The 21017-nt window shown below is 41.4% G+C and overlaps 1 long non-coding RNA gene across 1 annotated transcript; it reads right to left on the reverse strand.

The window, feature by feature from the left end:
* Positions 1–181: 181 nt before the first annotated feature.
* Positions 182–19903, reverse strand: LOC309876407. Its single transcript, XR_014317170.1, has 3 exons — positions 19818–19903; positions 1406–1577; positions 182–986 (listed from the first exon to the last, which is right to left on the reverse strand). It is a non-coding gene; the product is annotated as an uncharacterized lncRNA (long non-coding RNA).
* Between the last annotated feature and the right edge of the window lie 1114 nt (positions 19904–21017).

Genomic DNA, 21017 nt, shown 5'->3' on the forward strand with positions numbered 1-21017 from the left:
AAAAAACAACACATTATCCAATTTCTAAAAATCACAAATGATGGTGTATCTTCCAAACCCCAATATCAGCTATGCCAATACCCTTCCCATGCAATTAAGCACTGCACAATTAAAAAATTCCCACATGATTAATAATGTATATGTATATACTAAACATTATTTAAAAAGGTATGCTTTGGTTTTTACTCTGTTGCTCTCTTTCTTCTTGCCATAGACCAGTCTTCAGGGAAATTGCTTTTCCACAGTGGGTGATGATAAATGGTAGTCCCAAAAGACTACTTTAACCACTGTCTTATTAAATAATTTTGGTGTACTTTAATTGTTCTGTCACTGTACATGTCTTATCCTCTAGCTGCCTAACACCCAGATCTTTCAGTGAGATTATTCACTAACCAAGTTGGAGTCCCTGCTCTTCAATTTGCAGTCAGGCCCCAAACCCAGATCTCCCGCCTACTTACTGTTTCCTAAATCAAGGATCAGTGTCTTTTGCTGAGAGATTGAGATAAAATCCTGATTGTGGAGGGTATTCCGGGAGGGACACAAAGAGCTCTGGAGTGTCATGGGAAAAAAAACAGGCAAAGAAGAAATTGTGATCTCCACTAGGAACTAATTCTGCACTGATTTCTGGCCCAGCAGAAAGTGCCTTTCTATACTAGACAATCTTTCTCTTTAAGCTTCCCCCTGAAGTTAAATCTGATGGAAAAACTGGATCAAGGCAAAGAGCCTCACCCTATGTGTGCCAAGCAGCTAGAGGAGGGGTAGGTGAAGGGAAAATCTTCTTACACCTTCTTACCTTATAACTTCTTTTTAAAGTGGCGTTCTGAATCCAGCCTCCAGCATCCTCCAAGTGTTCAGATGATCAAGGCAGTTGGTTCTTCTGACACGAGTCCTTCACAGTTTCTTCTGTTAATAGATGCCAAGTGGGGAATAGCTATGCAGAGAAGCATGCAGCCAGGTACAACCAGACAGACATCCATCCTACAACCCTGAATAGCGTGGCATGTAGAACTTTGTTAGTGGTTGAGACCCATCTCTTTGAATTATACATTGCAAAGACTTGGAAATTGAACTCCTGGTTAGATTGGTGCATTTCTGGGCCTTTCATTTCAAGGCATCCTCATTGAGGCTCCTGTCCTCCTCCCACTCCCTGCTGTTTTGTGGTTTTGGGGACCATGTACCAGATGCTTTTCCTGCACTCCCCTCTTGAATACTGGGATTTCACCAAGCCAGAGGTGAGAGCTTAGGAACCAGCATGGTTGAGGAGCTTCAGGATGTAAACAAGAGGACCTCAATTTTCATATGGCATCTAAGACGATTTTGCTGTCTTTGTGTTAAAAAACTGTATCTAAGTAGCTGGTTCTGTGCCCCTCAGCATTTCCTGAAGTAGCTTAACACCCTGACTTACCTCTAGGTGATACAATGGTTGCAAGCAGTCTCTCTGAGCAGATCTTCCTGCAGCTGCTACCAGTGCCAAGTCCTGGCTTCAGAGTTGCAAACAGTGAAGTTTCTATGATGGGTTATTAAAAGCTCAAAAACCGTTGTTACAGAAGTAGAGGAATTTTAGAACACAGGAAGGTCTGGGGGGAAAAAATAGGCCTATGAACATTTTGTACAGCTGTCTTGAAAAACAATTTGCTGAAATAATAGAGTTGAAACTTTTATGACATTGTAGCACAGCCACAGCAGGTGGCTAGGTGTAACCCTATCACACAGGGAGCACTGTGAAGGATTTGTAGCTAGAGGATAATTCCAGTGCTTCCTGAAGGAAACAAAAGCTGGAGCTTTAACAAACAAGTTTTGTTAAAGCTCAATTTTGTCAAAGCACTCAAATGTTTGGAGTGTGATTTTTTTTTTTTTTTTTTTTTCCTCCAGGCAATGGGAAATTGTAAGGGCATTATATAGTGGAGAAGTTATTTTGAGAAGAAAATTAAGACCTTTCCCTGTAAGGTGTTTTTAAATACAACTGCAGTGTGGTGTTGCAGTTCATGCCATTTCCATATACCTGTTTTTCTCCTCACTCTGCTTAATAGGCTCGCAGTAAGGGCAAATTCAAAACAAGCTGATGATTGCAGCTATTTCGCTATTACTACGTTTCTCAGTTTTGAGATGCAGGTCACTTAACAGTTACTGCAACTTCATTGTTGCTTCCCCTTACATGCTGTTAATCATTTTGCCACTTTTACCGTTCACCTAAGAACTCACATGGTCTGGAAAACTACAATGAGAAATGGGCTTTGCAGCCTGCCAGCACCAATGCCTGGGGCATCCCAGGGGCTCCCCCTTCTGCTCTGGCCCCCCAGAATACTATTCCATTTGAGAGCAGTAACACTGGGTTCACACAGGATATGGGCCACTGAAAAAGGATGAAGAGGTGTGCACAGCATGTCTAAAAATATGAGACCCTGATAGGGTTATATGACAGTCATACTTCCTTTTAAACTAGTGACCAGAATGCTACCAGAGAGGCTATCCAAAAGAAGCGAAAAAGTCAGAGGAGCAAAAAAGGTTATCTACATTTGTTATTTTTCATTAAGTCTCTCAAATAAAGAGGAAGGTATCCAATTACATGAATGTTAGAAAGAGGCAGGAAATGAAAAACACTCATAATCATCTTAATTAGCTTACCACACCTTTGGCTGATTTATGTCCAGATGCAATTAAGGGATTCCAAGCTAATTTTTTTTTTGAAACAGGATTTTTTTTTTTTCACCCGCCCAGCATGGGCATCCTCCCATGCTTTCTGTTGAACAGTGGTAAACAGATTTTTCAGCTCAGCCATGCAGGGCACTCAGAGGAGCAAGCAGGAACCCAGCCAAGGGGCTTTGACTTATCCTGCGAGTGGTTTTACAGCTCTGTCTACAGTATGACTGTCGAATGTGGCATAGTATGTGCTGAAATGGCCTTCAAAGCACTGGGAACAGGGGCTGTTTAGCCAGGAGGGCTGTCCTTGTACATCAGCACGTTGGTTGGTGGTGGGATTGGTGTATCCTGCCTCGCCGCACTGCTCTGCAGCAGGCAGGTGCAGAAGGTGCAGCAGTGAGGAGCAGGAGTGGTGGTGGGAAGGTGGTGAGTACCTGCTGGCACCTCCTGTGCTGTGTTGTGGTTGCTACAGCTGATGGGATGTGTCTGCTGCTGGCCGATGCTAATCCCAACAGGGACATGAGCTTAAGTAAAAAGCATTAGGCACTTCATTGTGCCACCCAAAATGTGACGTTTCAGCTCAGGAGGAGACAGAGAAATACAGAAAGTTGTCTAGGCACGCTGTGAAACAAAGAGATAGAAAACACGTGGAAGAGGAGACAAAGCTGGAGACCCAGGACAAGAAGATTGAGGAGATGAAGGACATGGGGATGAGGAAGCAGAACTGTTCTGGTAAAGGAGGTTCCCTGGCTTCATGTTCTGAAGTTGGAACCTTTGAAGTTGGGTACATTTTTGAATTGTACCTCTCTGAACTAGACAGTCTGCTTGATTTGCTCCAAGATCAGAGCATTTAGGACATGCATTGCAAGTGTTTGGTCCAAAAGGGCGTGCTACTGTCTGAGAAAGGTAGACACAATATCTGCTTAACAGAAATCAAAATGAAAACATTGCTAACAGCAGGGAGCCTAGGAACACACTGAAAAAGGACCTGTGGACCAAATTTCCCTTTATAGGTAACTATTTTCTGCAGTCATCTCCATAAATTCATCAAAATTTGTCTAATCTAAAGGATATTCTGGTTTATTTCTCCCATCCAGAACCTTCTGTTAAAAACTTTGATTGCAGCCAAGCCACACACACCTGTTTGCCCGAGGCAATATTGTTCTTTTGTTTAAATGTGCCTTCTCACTCCTTGTGTTTAATTCACTATTGTATTTATAGAACGCAGTGGTGTTCTTCCTTAGCCTTTATTCTGCGAGGACGAATAAGTCAAGCTCTTCCAGTTTACTCCTGCGTGTTTGACTGCCCACTGCTAATCCCCATAGCTGCTCACTGCACCTGCTCCAGCTGAATTCATCTGTGTCTGACATGGGTGACTAGTACTGTAAAGACGATTCCAGGTGCAGTTTTACAAGCACAACGGCCTTAATATTTCTTCATCTCTCTTGAAAAGTTCCTCCCCAGAAAACTGGAATTGCACTCATGTTTTGCTCAGATGCTTTACACCAGACCAGTAGCCCAAAGCGAGTTCATGATTAACCAGTGCACTCAGGGCTTTCTCTATGTCCACAGCTTTCAGGGGCTAAGCATTTCTGGTATGAGCTGAAAGCTCATTATTAAACCTCCAGGTTCGCAACCCCACACTCTTTCTCCTTAATGCTGTTCATATTATCAGCGTTGTCCAGTTTTTCCTGTAGAGTCCAAATCTTCACTGTTTTGACAGCAACTCCCACCTTCATGTCATCAGAAACAAAGAACACGTCCTTCAAATCACTTTTACTTATCACCATAAACTTAACCTCACTGCAACAAGCCGTTGTTGCCGATGGACTCAGAGGACAATGGAATTCAGCTTCTCATCTGTAAGTGTCACCTGTGCCCTGATGGACTGGGACAACGCACTGCCTATTGGTAACAGCTAGCTATAGGCTGAGGAGCTCCAACCACCCGTAACAACAACTTGAGTTTTGGTCCCCTCTCTACTTCATTGTGACTTGCTTTGAAGGCTACAAGCAAACAGAGCCCCTCCATGATGAACATTGTTCAAGAATATTGAGAACCTGCCTTTTGAAAGATCTTCCATCTTTTGTGCATCTGTCCAACCCCTCTTTCTCCCACCCCACCCATAACAACAGCAGTAAAACACCCAGGATAATAAACTATTCTGAACAAGAGCTGCCTGTTTGCTTTGTATCCACAGCACTGGAAACATAAGAGCCTGAATGATGTACGCTCAGCTGTGAACAATGGAAATGCTGAAGCACTAAAACCAAACCTCCTATAGACAAAATGAAGCCTTGTTTCTAAGATGAACTGCTAACAGCAAGCTGAGCTGAACCTGCACTGAACTAGCACCCTAACTGAAAATGAAGTCAATATTACAGATTAAATAATTTGCTCTTCTTCTTTAAAAGTGAGACCCTTTGACAAATGACAGCATCAAGGATCTTCATGGAGCTATTGCTTTGCTCTGGGTGACAGCTGCACTTTACAAGTAGACCATCTCTGATTACTGCTCTTCCCCTCTGACACTTCACTGCCAATAAGTGTATTCCTTTTAAAAATAAGATTTCCTAATGAATTTGGCCAATAAACATGGATTTCACTGACAGACAAGATGGTGGAGGAAAAGTGAGAAGAAAACTTGTTCTACTTACTGTCAATAAACTGGATGTGCTGTTGACAAGACAAAACATCTCACAGTCAGTAACCATAGTAATGTATGTGCTCGCCTAACACAGGTGTCCAAAAATCTCCTCCTGCCATTCTCCCTGAAAGCACAGAAAGCACAGACATTCCCTAAACCATCACTTCTGGCTTTCAGGACCGAACTCACTAAATGAACATAATATTTCTACACTACCTGGTATTACTAATGTAAATGCGCTAATGAATTAACACCACTTTGGAGCCATTTTAGAAAGTATTTTCATATTATTTAAGATATAAGAATTTAACCCATCTCAGACTCCATTTCTCACAATCAGAAATTGCTGCCATTGCCTTAAGTATCAGGCCAGTGGACGGGTGGGAAACAGGAAAACTAAATACTGCTTGACTACTCTTTTTATCTATTCCATTTTTAAGTCTTTTTCTAAAACCTGCTGCAAGCTGTAACCTTTATCTGTAATTACCATTAAGGAGCACTGGCATTAAATAATATTGAAAAATTATAAACTCAGGACATAAAAATGAAATCTGAAAATGAGTTTAATTATTCATGAATAGCCTTTGGAGATATCCACCTATTTCAATAAGGCCAATGCTGTCGGGTCCGTACCTATATACCTCTTTTATAACACCTGGATACCTCTATTCAATATACGGATAGGTGGGAGGCACTGATTTTTCTCAGCTTTACAGAGGAAGAGCAGCTGCACAGGGAAACTAAAGATGCCATTTTCAAAGTGATCTTTTTCAGAAGTGACTTAGCTCTGTACTTACAGCAGGAGTTTTAAGAATGGGTATGTGATTTACTCCAATTAATTGCACAGCTTGTGGCAGAGCCAAGCACTGAATCTGGTGTCCCAAATTGGGAGCTGATCTCTATTCATTACTCTTTCAGTCCTTTCCCGGGAGAAGAGAGCAATTTGCTGTCATACCCAATAACCTCCTAGACTTGTGACAAAATCTGCCTTAACACAGCAGGTGTGTTCTTCTTTTGCAGTCACTCTCATAGCTTGGCTCCGGAGGATCTTCCAAGCCCTTCTTGTGCCAAGCCACCACAGAGGGAATCAGTGACAGCCTTGCATGGCCACCCCCATCTCCCCCTGTTCACCTGCTGGGGGACACACGGTGCCTGTGACACTCACAGCACAGCGTATCCAGCAGATCCTTCACCATTGCCACCTCCTCCTCTGCCTATGGAAACCAAGTTTCCTCCCAGTGAATTTCTACCCATGTTTATTCAGATCAAAGCAGAAGGCAAACAAAAGCATCTGCTTGATTGCAACTTCCCCAAGTCATCCAAATTGCTTTCAATCAGCAGTTGTCCTCCTCTCTGCACCCTTCTGAAAGCTTGATCAGCTGTCAGACTTCAGGTTGCCTCCCAGGAGCCTGATGAAAATGTTACAAAGACAAGGACAACACTCAGAAGCCACACCAGCACCACTTCATGACAAATAATTTTTCTTACCATCCTGCTGAAGTGGGCCAGCTAGCCATGTTTACTTTAGTCCATGTCAAATACCATCCAAGAAAAAAAAAATCCCTCTACAAATCTAAATATATTGTGGCAGCATTACTTTTATTACCCACCTTTTATAACAAGAGCACAAAAGTCTCAGATTACTTGGACAGGAAGCATTTTTCTAATTTTAAGTATTTTTAAAGCATTATATCCATCTACTCCCACATCATGCTTTCTACTATTTTTCCTGGGACTAAGACCCAACAGGGTTATGACTGACTGTGCCTATTTAAATAACATGTTACCTTCCTTCCTTCCTTCCTTCCTTCCTTCCTTCCTTCCTTCCTTCCTTCCTTCCTTCCTTCCTTCCTTCCTTCCTTCCTTCCTTCCTTCCTTCCTTCCTTCCTTCCTTCCTTCCTTCCTTCCTTCCTTCCTTCCTTCCTTCCCTCCTTCCCTCCTTCCCTCCTTCCCTCCTTCCTTCCTAGCAACTTCCCCAGTGACCACACTAACGCTCACAAACGCCTCTCTGTTTTCTGGAAGCTGCACATTTTTAAATGTTTATCTCTTATTTAGTGTTCTCCCAAATTATTACAGGAAGAGAAGATACTGCACAGTCACGTGGCAGGTTTATAGCATCCTTGGTTTGTATTTGTAAGTATATTTAAGTGCTTACCCTGCTGTTACTGACTCCCACTTTGCCAATGGCACTGGTAGGCAACCAGGAGCTCTGTTAGGCTGAGAAGGGAAGGTTGATTTCTGTTCTTAAGAAAGCTTAGGGTTCAAGTATTTAATGCTGTACCGTATCTCAAATGTTTTGTAACTTACCTTATGGAAAGACCTGGATCAGCTTTTTCAGTTACAAGTTTCTGTTTTATATTTTTCAGTATCAGCTTCCCTATCCTTCTATTTATCATGCATTCACAGAGAGAAGGAGTATTGTTTTAACAGCTCCCTCTCAGCCAGGATGTTGTTTTTGTTGAAACTAGCATACCCTGTTTTCCCCCTCAATTACAGCTTATTAGGCAACCTGTAAAATATTCTTTGACATTTTCTAAGTACCATTTACATTCTTCTTCCTTCCCAGCTGACTTAGCCCAGAATTGTTTTCAGCACTGTGAAATTACATCAGCTGAAGCTACTTATTTGCATTGTGTTTGCCTTCAACAGATGTAATCAAATTATGAACATTTTTGCTTTTTATACCATTATGTCTTACTGTGATTCATTCCCTCTGCTAAGTCAAAAGTCTAGCCTAGAGTTTCACTGGTCTCTGGTGCAATACTTTTTTAACAAGAAAATTAAGAGTGCTATTTAGTGATTCTGAAGATGCTTCAGTCCTGGCCACATGAGACTGCCAGCATATATCATTTGGATTAACATCTCCCACGAAGATGCATGTTTCTTTTTCCTACTATACATTATAGATGGTAGTTCAAGGAGCCAGTCATCTGTTCCTCCATAAAAACTGCTGTTCTCTCACAGACAGCAACTAATACTCCATTTTGTGTGTTTCATGGTGGGAAATCAATCCGTGAGATCATTTCTTTGTCATTTGTCACTAGTAAATAAATCATGCTTTTTCTCTTTTCTGTTATAGGATGCCATTTCTCATCTTCTTCTGCCCACTAAACCTTTCTAAAGAGGTTATAACTAGTGATTTAGAGATTTCAGTCACAAAAAATTTCCCATCAAGTTTCAGCAATGCCATCTCTATTGAATTTATGCTCATAAATGAGCAATTCCAGTTCCTCTGTTTATTATCTAGGCTCCTCACATTAGTTTAAGCAGCTAAATGATTTCTCCTCATCATGTCCTTGGCCATTTGGGTTGGTGTTATTCACCCCAGCGTGGTTTAGGGGCTAAGGGGGTACTCATTTGTTTCTCCTTTTTACTTTTTACAAGTGCTGGAGCTGTCAGAGATCCCATGTTGGCAGCTGTGGGTCCCTTCCCCACAAAGGGAAGAAGCAGCAGATTTTCCCCCAGCCCTTGGATCAGGCTCTGCCTGCTCATTCAGAAAGCTCAGAGAAGAGAACAGCCTCCTTCCTCAAACAAAGCCAGGAGACATTAAACACAACTCTAATACTACACCCAGGGTTCATGCTGGTACTGCCTGAAAAATTCTCTCTTTGAAGCCATTTTATAGCTGCTCCTTTCTGCCTGGTATGAATTTGTGCCTGCAGGCTTGCTTAGGCATGCACAAGTGGTTTCTGTTGTTACTCTGATTAATATTTGACAATGTGATGCTTTGCCTCTTCCACCCCCCTTAAAAAATAATAAATAAATAAGTAAATAAATTACACTGCCACACGAGTAGTTTTGCACCTCAGAGGAGAGTAGACAGGAATGAGCCCCTCTGAAGCCAAAATCATTATTTGTATGTTTCCATATCCTGGCTGCTTCTCCTAGTTTTCATTGTTGTATAGGACAAGTGTCACTAGAAATACTGGAGGCCAGTTAAAGGATAAAAGTGTTTTATTCTGCATAAATTCAGTCTTTAATAAGTGTGGCTTTGTCCCCTGATTTTTAGTATTATACAAAATTTGATCAGGATGGTTGTCCTGCACAAATAGTCAAAGCTGCAGAAGCCCATGCTTCTTGGAATCAGTACCTCATCTGGTCTGAGATGTATTGGACATTGAACGAGAACAGCTTTTGCAATCTTCTGTCAATGCCTTGTAAAATGGTTCTTTTACAGGATGTGCTTTAAAACAGGACCAATTATTCTTGCAGATTGTAATACAAATCGTAGTGTAATTAGTACTTAACGGCAATAATAAAAGAAAGTGAGAAAAATGGTGAAAGAAAAAGAGAGAAAAAGCAATTTATTCGAAGTAATTGCACTTCCACCTATTTATTTAATGTGTTTGCCACTTTGAAGTCTTGTCGTCCTGCCAATACAGTAGCACAATGTTCTACTTCTAGCCCTTTATATGTCTTCGCAGAAAAAAAATCTCAGCTGCAGTATTCTCTTACTCTCGGAGGAGAAATGATTCCTTCCTAATCCAAATCTTCTAATGGCTCAGCATTTTGTGTTGAGAGATCTTACATCATCTTGGGAGATCAAAAAAGCAACTTTTCAGATGAGTGTCCTAAAGGAACCATTGTCTATACAGTCGCTTTAAAAGCTGAGACTTCTTTTTCCTCCCACATCTGAAGCATTTTCTTACTTAGGAGATGTTTATTGCATTCTCTGTAACCACTTCTTACTCAGCTTGCTTAGCCCGATACAAACTCACATTTAATGACCTCCTTATTATTTCAAATGCCTCAAGAAACTTGATTTAATTCAAAGCCAGTACTGCCACAAGGGTATTGCAGGTCTCAAAGATCTCCTTGCGAGTCTGCTGGAAGAAAGAAAAAAGGGGAAAAAAGAAAGGCAAAACAAAAAGCACTAGAAAATAGCCACAAAGAACAAAGGTACAGGCTGCACTAACAAGCGTGTCTGAATGAGATCCAGGACTTTACACTCTTTCATCAGTACTCCATGGAGCTCAGGATTCCCAAATCCTCCAATATTTAAGGGCTTCTTTATGTGTTTGGATCTAAGTCTCCAGATCTATGGCTATGGAAACATGAAACAAGTGCAAACCGCTACAGTGCTAATTCCCAAAGTTGGCAGAGTGGCTGAATCGATGGTGTTCCGAAAGCGTGAATTGCCTCACGCATTTCAATGGACTGCTTGGTCTCATAACTGCCGGCAACCATTTGAATAAGGAGGTTTCCAGCTGTCTCATCACTGGTCATGACACTAAAATCATTGAGATAATGTATCCTCTCTATATGCCAGTTGCTTTCTGGTCAGTGGTCAAAACCCTCCAGGTTCATCCCTCACAACTCCTATGGCATATGAATGAGCTGGTAACGTGAACATTTTTGAAAGCACAAAACCTAGACACAACACATAATATACAAGAAGCATCTGGAGAGCCATCAGGGTAGCAAATGTATGAATGAATTGTTTACAGCTGTGCAGAAACTCATTGATTTTCAGCAAGGCTGCTTGGACTTTCCAGCCCACCCCAACCTGGTGTCACGGCAGCCAGGAGCCTTGAAGCACCATTCAGATCCTGCTTGCCACCAAGGACCCAGGTGTGCTTGTCATGTGTAAACTGGTCTGTCATAAAAGCAAAACAAAACAAAACAAACAAACAAAGTTTTTGAAATCTCGTCTGTTTTCTCCAGTGCACCAATTGCTATAATAAGAATTGTGACTTTTCTGTCTACCTTGCTTTAGTTTTATTGTACCCACACTGACCTTGTACCATTTTATCTGCCATGACATGCCATAACAGAATAAACTGTGCACCGTAGGCATGTCCTAAGGAGCACGAAAGGTGAAACTACAGCAGGTTCCTGCATTTCTGAGCTGCATTTTAATCAAAAGTTACTGCCTGCCTCTTCTGTGGCCAGCCCATAGACAGGGTGATTTATTTCCTGAAGCTTTTGATGGTTTTGAAAGAGCTGCTGAGCCCCAGGCTCGTCCCCAGGGCTGCAGGGAGCCAGCATACCCGTCCGTGTGTCCTTGTGCCCAGGCAGTCCTCACTGTGTTCTCCTGCACGTGATCAGTTGTGCAAGCATTTTGCCCTTCCAGATCAAATAACACGACCCAAGGTGTCTCACATGATGGGACTCAGGAAAAATGAGAAGCCTGAATTGCTATGGTTTCACCTTTCTGAAGTGAAGCGCCTGAACCAACAACATTTTTTACTCTTCTGGAACCTGAGGACATGCATTTTTTGATCATCCCTCTGAAAAAAATGCAGTAGGACTGTTTTTCACAGAAATGAGCTGAGAACAAAAAAAAAAACTGACACCAAAACAAAATTATTAGTATTGAGAGCATAAATGTATGATATGGCTGAAGGAGTAGAGAGAGATCTAACTGAAAATGCCATGCAGTTATCTTCTGGTTATCTCCAGAAGAAAGTCCCAAAGCAGAACATCCTGTCCCACCTGCAAATAGAAAAGCATCCCTAAATGCCCACAGCAGGCTGCAAGCTAAGCAGAACTGAGCTGCTGACTTTGTGAATGTGCATTTGGTGTGATGTAATTATCATATCATTTTGCAGGGCACCATCAAGAGTACGAGTAGGAGGAGCTTCGTCTTCCCTGCTGCATAGCTTAAAAGCCAGTAAAAATACTTAGTTCACTTTCTCCAAGCAGCACTGCCACTGTGAGTTTTAAAGTGACAATGACTAAAGGGATTAATCCTTATTAATCATAGTAATCTTGACTTAACACTGCACATTTACTTGGATTCAGGGAAAAAATAAAGCCTTTAATCTTCCAGCAATTCAGCCAACTCAAAAATAGAAATACACTGGAAATATATTTGAGAGTGTAAAACTGAAACATGCTTCCTTGCCACCTCCAATTCTGCTCTCAGCTACAAAGTGAAGGATCAGAATATTACAAGTATTCATGTGGTGTTTCTGTCCAAGGCAGGAGATAGAGTGCCTTGCTCCTATCATCCTGCTGTATTGCTGACATTCTTGATACCTGAGCAGCTGTGATGTTTTGACAATTTTAAAACAACAGCTGGCTGTTTATATCTCATAAGCATATGTAGTTTTTTTTCTCTGAAAATGCATCATCTGAAAGTCCAGGTTGGCCAAAAAAATCAAGCCTGGTCCCGTAATGGCTTTCAAAGTGGATACTCTACAATTCCTAGTATTGCTTTCCTGTCCCAGTCTCAGGGATAAAAAATGCAATGGGAACTGGCTGTTTTTTGGAAACACCAGCAGCTGCTTTAAAGTGATAGCATAGATGCATAAAAGTGAGGCAGGAGTAATTAAATATACTCATTAGGAGTTATTGACTACCCAACATGATCTTAAAATTCAAATTCCATTTTACGTGACAGAGCATGTATTCAGGACATCTGGGATTTGAAAGTTTTGACATTTGTTTTGGACAAGAGAGATGCTGTGTTGAGATTTCATGCTTCACCATGAGACTTTCCTCTCACACCCCAAGACCTGTCCTGAGTTGTCTTTCACTTTCACTGTTTTTTCGCAGCTCTTCCTGCAAGTGCTGAAGCAGCTCCGAGTCTCCATAAAGTGGCTAGCAACTTTATCAAGCACCTGTGTCCAGTGTGTCTTAATTTCATGAGAATTAGCCTGTCATTGATTGCTATTTGCTGCCACAGCAAGTTCAACAGTTGCCATTTGTTGCTTGCTTCCAGTTCCCCCAATGCCCATTAACACACTTGCCACTGTATGGACAGCAAAAAGAGGTTGTGTCTGTGGGAGCAGCTGCCTTGCCTCGTCACTGCTGCTACCATCATTTCTTCTGATGGCAAAAATCCAGAGACTGAGCCCTCTATGGGCTGAAGCTTCCTCTGGTGGGGATGCACTGCAGACTACTTCTGGAAAGTGCCACCGTGGATGCCTTGGCACATCAGGCCAAGCCCTACTGATACACAACACTGTGCTAGAACAGCTGTGTTTACGTTAGGGATTTCGCCAAAGGAGTATCGACATTAAATCATGCTGTACGTGGCATTACAATAACAGCAAGATCTGATCTGTAGCCCAAGCCTTCATTAATCTGCTGTGCCTAATAAAACCCCCCGCAGCTCCCAGCCTGTTAAGCATCCTGCTGCAAGCCCAGGTGCCCTGGGGTGCTGTCCCCTTCCTCACAACATGATGCTCCCGATGGGGCTCCCCAGCAGCCCCCCATGTCCAGACCGGGTGTGATCTCCTGCAGAGAGCCCGTCTGCCCCAGGAGCTGCGGTGCTGCCAATGTCACCTTACCCCTCGTTTCTCTTTCCAGATCATTAACTGTTAAAGAGGGAGAGAAAGCAGAAACGAGTCCTGCTGCCCTGAGAATGGTGTAACGTCAGAAGGGGATCGCTACACGTCATCAATCCTTTGCTAAAGGGAGCGTAGGGGACACCTTTGCCAAAAAACAGCATGAAGAGTGAGGGCACATCTACAGCAACCCCAACCCCACTCCCCTCAGGGCCTTTGTGGCTTTCTTCTGCCTCCATGAGGCCATGTAAGCCAGGCCTCTGCAGCCAGTCCCGACTAAATTTGCACACCCAGGCCCCATGGTGACCATCCCTGGTGTGCCAGCAGCTGTCTGGAGGTGCCTGGATGGGAGAGGAGCCTTGGCCCTGGCACAGGCCGCAAGGTGCAGCCATGCAGTCGATGTCTGGCTTAGACTCAGGGTTTTCAGTGGACTGCAGCGAAGCCTCAAGGTGCCTGCGCTGCTTCAACTTCATCCCCAAACCCGGCTTTTTGTCTTCTCAAAGCCCTCTGAAGAACGTGAGAGTTCCCGTGTAATGGATGGCTGTACCCCTGCTGCCTCACTGTTTTCAGCACAAAACAGTTTCCAATTTAATGTCCCAAGTGGGAATTTCCAGCTGTAAGCTGGCTGCGCTTTTACTGCAGCAAGCGAGCAGGCTGACTTGCAGCCACATGATTTGCTTTTGACATTGAACTGTTTGTTCTTTTCACATCCTGGCCACTTCTACCATGCCTAAGCATCACTCATAAAATATAAGGGCTTGAAAACATAACCTCCAAAAAGCAGTGGAGCTGTTTGGCTTGCACTTCTCAACAATTAGATCCTTTTAAACACTATTAGCCTTTGTTTCTAAGGGTTTGTGTACCCCAAACACACCGTGCTGCTGTATTCTTTTCACACAGCTCAGTGTTAGAAGCTTGGCATGGTACTGCACCCAGCTACGTGCCTCCTGCACCAGAAGTTTCTGATGCAACTGCATTGATCAAAAAAGGTGAAACCAGGGAATACCCAGTTATCAGTCTCAACTATCTTAACCTGTATGAATCATTGATAAAGACTGTGGAAAGCCCTTTGCAAAATCTTCAGAAGTTCCCTTTGACTTTAAGGATACCAAAGGATCCAGGTACACCTGCAGGAGGTAGTAGAGGAGAGGAGCAGGAGAAGACAGGCTTTGCCATCTGCTTCTAAAAGCCAGCCAACACTCTGGATTAACAGACGGAGAGAGTGCAACCCCATCTCTACCTCCTCCCTGCACATCTGGGGTGGTTTGCATTCCTGGAGGCACTAAAAGGAAGCAGCCTCCATACCCTCCAGTGTTAGGTCTGCAGTCACAAGAATTTATCTAATCATTGCAAATAAATTTTTTTGGAATCCTTCTTTTGCGCTGGACGAGAGTCAGGCATTGGCTCCTGAAATGACTGAGGTACACTTCTTCAGTCCCATTTCTGGCACTGTTCCAGGCTTATATAAAGATGACTTATAACACCAAGACTTGTGAAAAGCATTGAGAAAAAATGCTGATCAGGAAGTTTAGTGTAATTTCTTGGCAAAGTTCTTGGCAAAACTCGAGAAAGGAAGGATAGTTTAATTTTTATAGATTTATGGTTGCCTATAAGAAGGGGAAAGGCTTGATGTGGCTGTAGTTCAAATAACTAATTTTCAGTGAATTATATCTGCATCCTATATTTTATCTGATTGATCCCTACTATGTATCTTGAGTCCTTCAGAGTCTGTCCTCTCAGACACAGTGCCAGATTCCAGTATGGATATTCACGAGGGAGAAAAAATACAATACAAATTCAAACTGAATTGAATTTCTGCTCCAGTATAGTCTCCCATTAAGACTGCATTGGCAGTAGTTGCCAAAGTCCTTGCATTACCCACACCACAGACTGCAGCCAGTCTGAAGGCAAAACCGTCTTCTCCCTTGATCTCTTTAAGCACTCTGCTGCCATCATCAATAGTCCTACAGCAGTGCCGTTGTATAAAACATGTATTTTGTTATTTGTTTTGAGCCTAAAGTGAAAAAAAACACTGGTTAACCAACAAATCCCTAAACATCTGTACTACATTTGTTAACTGTTACATTAATATACATATTTGATGTTATTAGAAAGTTACTAACTATATTCAGTTAGAAATTAAGTAAGCCCTTACAAAATAACTATAAATTCCTCACTTATAAATCAATTGGTAAACTTCCATTCATTCTCACTTATTCTGGTCTTTTCAAAGAGATTGTCCTTTTTCAGTATAATGGAGCAAAGACAAGCTTGCATTTACTACTAGTTAAATGCCACATAAATAGAAGCAACAGCAAGAACAGCAACAACAACAGCAACAAGCACAAAGCACTAAAACATACTCTGAGGAATGTCAAGATATCACTGTTTAGATAAGCATAAAGCAATTCCAATGTCTTCAGAAAGCACACAGAAAGCAAGTTAATTGTCTGGTTGCTAAAGAAGGTTGTCAGGTATGACCTGAGAAAGTTATAGGTCATTCCACATAATTTCAAAATTTTAAGTGTCAAAGCGAATCACAAACTAACTAGAAGTTAACATCACTAAAGCTAGATGCCACCTGGTGAAGCACAGGCAAAGAACAGGGCTTCTTACTGATGAATAAAAAAATTATTTAGAACATGTTTTAAAACTACTGTGCTTGTCTGATTTTCCCCAAATGGGGTGGACTTTGAAAGAGAAAAACAAATGGATTAAAATCTGATCCTGAGATAGGAGGCCATGACTCTAAAAATGACATATTGCCAAAACCAGTGAAATTCTCTACACAAGACATTCATTTTCAGCCATAAGCCCTTCTCCACTTGAAATTACAATCACATGAAGACAAGTTGCTTTAAGAAGAACACACGAGACTCCATTTAGCTCTGTGGCATACATGTTTCATATATTACATGTTGGTATTTAAGAGGCAGCTAAATTCATCCTGGTTATTCGGACCCATCTGTAGTCCAGATAGCCCATAAAGGCTGGTTTTATGAACCTGCACTGCCTGGGAATAAACTACTAGTAGTTGCCCAGTTTACTTACTCCAAAGGGTAAAAGCCCCATTTAGAGCTGTTTTGACTCTACAGTAAGACTGTGGAGGAAACCCCCCATTTGGGGATTTCCACACTCAGTCTTCGAGCAAGAGGAAAGCATGTCTATGAATAATGGCCACAAATACAGCTCTGTGAGGTGCTTTAGCTCATGGGTAAATAGTTGACTCATTGCTAGTGATGCAGAAACCTCAAGGCTATAACCAAAGTGGCATAGGGTTTTCACAGGGTTTTCTGTGAAAGCAAGTGGTATAGGATGACAGTCTTTTCTGAAAAGGAGTAAAGACCAACCACATGAGGGGTGAGAAGAAAAAAAAAGAAAAAGCCAAGAGGATCCCAGGAAATAATTTACAGTTCTCCTCCAGAGTTAACCCCGGTTTATGTACTTAATTCCTGCTACTTGTGTAATCTGTTCTATACAGTTGGAAGTCTAGAAACTTTGACAGACCTCTCAGGTAATCTGCTCCACTACTTCACTAGTTTTACCATTGAAAAGCTTTTCCCATTGACTAACCTTGCAGTAATCTGAGAAGTATTTCTTGTCATATCTCCCCCAGACAGAATAAACCATTCATTTCCCTTTGCAAAAGTCTTTCTCATTGACAAAGTTCTATTTAAGAGGGATTTTAGGAAAATATGTCTCAACGGATCAGGTAGTTTTCTGGCAAGTGTATGTTTTATGCTCTCAAATACAAGTATGTATTACTTAAAGTAACAGTTATCCATTTTAGATTTTTTTTAAATCTATTCCATACACATGAAATAGAAATTAGTTCAAAGTTAACCTTAGTACAATCATTATTTATCAGGTTATGTCCAAATTAGTTTACCCAGGGGAAATATTCTTTTAACTACCAGGTCAGGAGTAGATACAAATGTAGTCTTTATAGACTTTATTAAGTAACCAAGAAAATGAGGCTTAACAGATAAGAAATTATTGTATTTCCTACATCAATGCTCCCACAGCATGTAAACACAAACTCCCCAGTCTCTCAGCATGTCGTACTCATCACACAAACACAGCATCCAACCTTCTGTCAAGTCTGTATGCATTAGTGACCAGCAGAATTGCCTGAACTCTACATGTTTTTTCCAGAGAAAGTGGTTGAATTAAACTAAGACAGTGCTTTCTTAAAATGGAAAGGAAGTCAGATATTTCAGAGGTAGCGTAGACTATCACATAAAATGTGTTTGTATCTTACTGGGCAATGATGTGTTTTTGTATGGGTACACATATTCAAAATATTTGTCATCAGTTCTTTAATGATCTAATGTATTTATAGAAGTTCTTCTAACATATCACAGTCAAGATGCAATTATTTTAATTTTAAGGCTATCGTAAAACATTTGGTGTGCTGTTAAAGAGAAGCATTATGCAATCAGTGAAAGAGGCTCTTCATCATCCTTAATAAACAAACTTTAATTATTGTAGCCTCACTTAATGTGCAGAAATAACTTACAGGAGCTGTAAAATATTTTAAGATCATGCTCATTACAGGTTAGAGAGATAAACATCTTAGTAGGGTGTGCCTCAATGATTCCATGCATTGAAGGCTGACAGAATGATTCTAAAACTTTGTTCTGAGGATCTCCAGAAAAGCAATCAAAATGCAATCAAAGCTATATCAATTTCAGGAGTAAGTTTGCCCCCTGATTTATGCTGCCTATGATCTAGAAAAGTAGCTGGAAGAAAGTATTGCTTCTTATTGACCACTAATTTATAGAGAAAAGGGTGTTTTCAAAATAAGACATTAGCTGTAGCAACTGCAAGCAATAGTACATCAGTAAAATTCATATAATTTGTTTGTATCACTTTTTTTAATTTTTAGATATTCATAATGCTGTTTCATGGAGGTCTCAAAAACACTCAATTACAGAGCAGGTTATTCTTTTCTACCTACCCAACAATAAACATTTCAAACATTTGAATATTTCCAGGGTTTTGAGGCATCAGCAGTCACAATATTTAATTGTTTTCTAAATTGAAAGAAGATCATGTTATTCACAGTAAATGAAGCTTTCACTCTGAAAAGCTAGTCTTCAGAAATGGGTAGAAAATGTTATTGCATTTGCTGTCATAATCAAGAGATTTATACAAATGGCTGCAGAGTACTATTGTTGCTTGTTGCTTTTACAGTGCTTCTTTTTGTTGTTCTCTCTAAAAACCTATTGAGTTTTGTTTGTAGAAGCTATTAAAATCATTATTTTTTTCTGATCTATTCCATTTTCCTGTGTTTTTACATCTGACAAGACCCCAACAGCCACAAAAAAATAATTATATATATATATATATATATATATATATATATATATATATATGTATGTTTTTTGTGTGTGTGCTGATAAGCCTTACCTCCATGAACTGCAAAGTAATTTCTCTGCTCAGGAAGAGTGGATAGCATTTCTCATGCAATGCAGAGCATCTCTTCCCACACAGACATGAATGGACATACTAGTGGAAATGCTACTGTGGTAGTCATGGGCATGATCCACAGAGACTCATGAAACCAATGACATATCACTAATTTTTCAAAACGGTGTTGTTTCATAAACAGCCTGCACTCTGCAGAAATACTCTACTTGATCAATATACAAGACTTGAGAGATAGGATTAAAGTCACTCATCGATCCTGGAAGTTCAAGCATTTGAATATAATCACAAGTTCTAGTTTTTTACATAGGCTATAGCTATTTTGGAGACAAAAGTCAAATTAAAACATACTTTGGTGTGAGATCAATGAAGTTTGAGATCTTTTTCATAGAATCACAGAATCAAGAACCATTTAGGTTGGAAAAGACCTCTAAGATCAGATCCAGCTGTTAACCTAATCTAGCCATTAACCACTGCCAAGCCTACCACTAAAATATGTCCCTAAGCACCACATTTACATGTCTTTTGAAGACCTTCGGGGATGGTGACTCAGCCATTTCCCTGGGCAGCCTGTTTGAATGCCTCACAACCATTTTAGCTAAAAAATCTTTGCTAATATCTAACCTAAACCTCCCCTGGTGCAACTTGAGGCCATTTCTTCTTGTTCTATTGCTTGTTGCTTGGGAGAAGTGTCTGACACCCACCCCACTACAACCTTTTTTGAGGTAGTTGTAGAGAGCAATAAAGTCTATCTCAAGGAACTTCGTGTCACAACAAGGAGGAGTACCTGGCCTTCTGGCACTGTCTGACAGAAAGAAAACTTTTCCAGAGCAGTAAAACCTTATCCATCTTTTCCAGACTTTCACCTTTGCCCATCCAGGTCTTCCATGCTCAAACACAAGCCTTCGGACAGCATCCAGGGAGCCCCCACTCCAGGTCTTCTGAAGGTGTCCTGTCCCTCGTGTCTTTTCTGAACTCTTGCTCCTTTCTTCTCCTGAGCTCTGAGAGTAATGTTTTTCTCCTTCCAGTTCCATGACTAAATTGTTAAACTCTCCTTTTACAACTTCCCTCGGAGCTCAGAAAGTGCCAGCAACACAGTAACTCTTTATGGGCTGGAGGCCTCTGCTATTTATAGGCTGCGAAATGAACATTTCCAGAGAGCCGTGTTATGACTTCTGCACAGAAGTTTCCATGTCATGCCAGAGAGAATTGGCATGCTATCACACTCCAGTGCAACACCCTTCATGAAATACTGAATTGACTTTTGCAATAAAGCATATTATGTTTGCCATTTACATAGTAATTAATACAACTTTTCAGAAGTTTTCCTCAAAGTAGATTTCTTTACCGGGGACGCAGGTACAACACTTGATGCATAGCATAATATAATATTTAATGGGTAAAGTTTGGCATCCTCAGTCATGATTTAGTAGCTTATTCTGTAGAAGACAGATTCTTCTTGTTTTTTATCCAAAAACTGACTCCTCATGCTGATGAGGAGCGTCTTCATAGAAGACAGTTCACACTGAAGATAGATCCTTAACCAGTAACTAGAGCATGCCTTACCTGGAGTCTCACAGTGAGAATTGGCCCCCTACCACTTAACATCACACACAAATGGAGCAAGGAATGTCTCTGAAAATAAGCAGGGGCTGGTCACGCACTCCCAGTATGTAGTAGGGAAGCACTAGCACAGATCAGAGCTAGCAGTTTCTGCAAGCCCTCCCTTCACTCAGCTCTGACTCTTGTTCAGCTGCGTGTAAGAGGGCCGATCAACCCACTTGCCTAGGAGGTGAAATACAACTTGCCCATCTATCTGTCACCTGTCATCTGCATGTGAGGGGCCTGCCCGGCGCTCACTGTGCTGAGGACTTCTGTTTACTGTGCTGTTCCTCAATCTCTTTTGCTACAAGGTTTGTCTTTCATGCCATCTCTCTGTGACAGAGAAAGCACCACATACTCATGAAACTCATCTGGCAGTGGCAGTCCTCTGTCCCTGTCTAAGCCCTTCCAGACAGGTTGTCCTGCTCTGCTGTCTCTATGCCCTGCAAGAACTGCTGTCTATA

The sequence above is a fragment of the Aythya marila genome (genome assembly GCF_965140915.1).
Source record: "Aythya marila genome assembly, chromosome: 3".
Classification (NCBI taxonomy): domain Eukaryota; kingdom Metazoa; phylum Chordata; class Aves; order Anseriformes; family Anatidae; genus Aythya; species Aythya marila.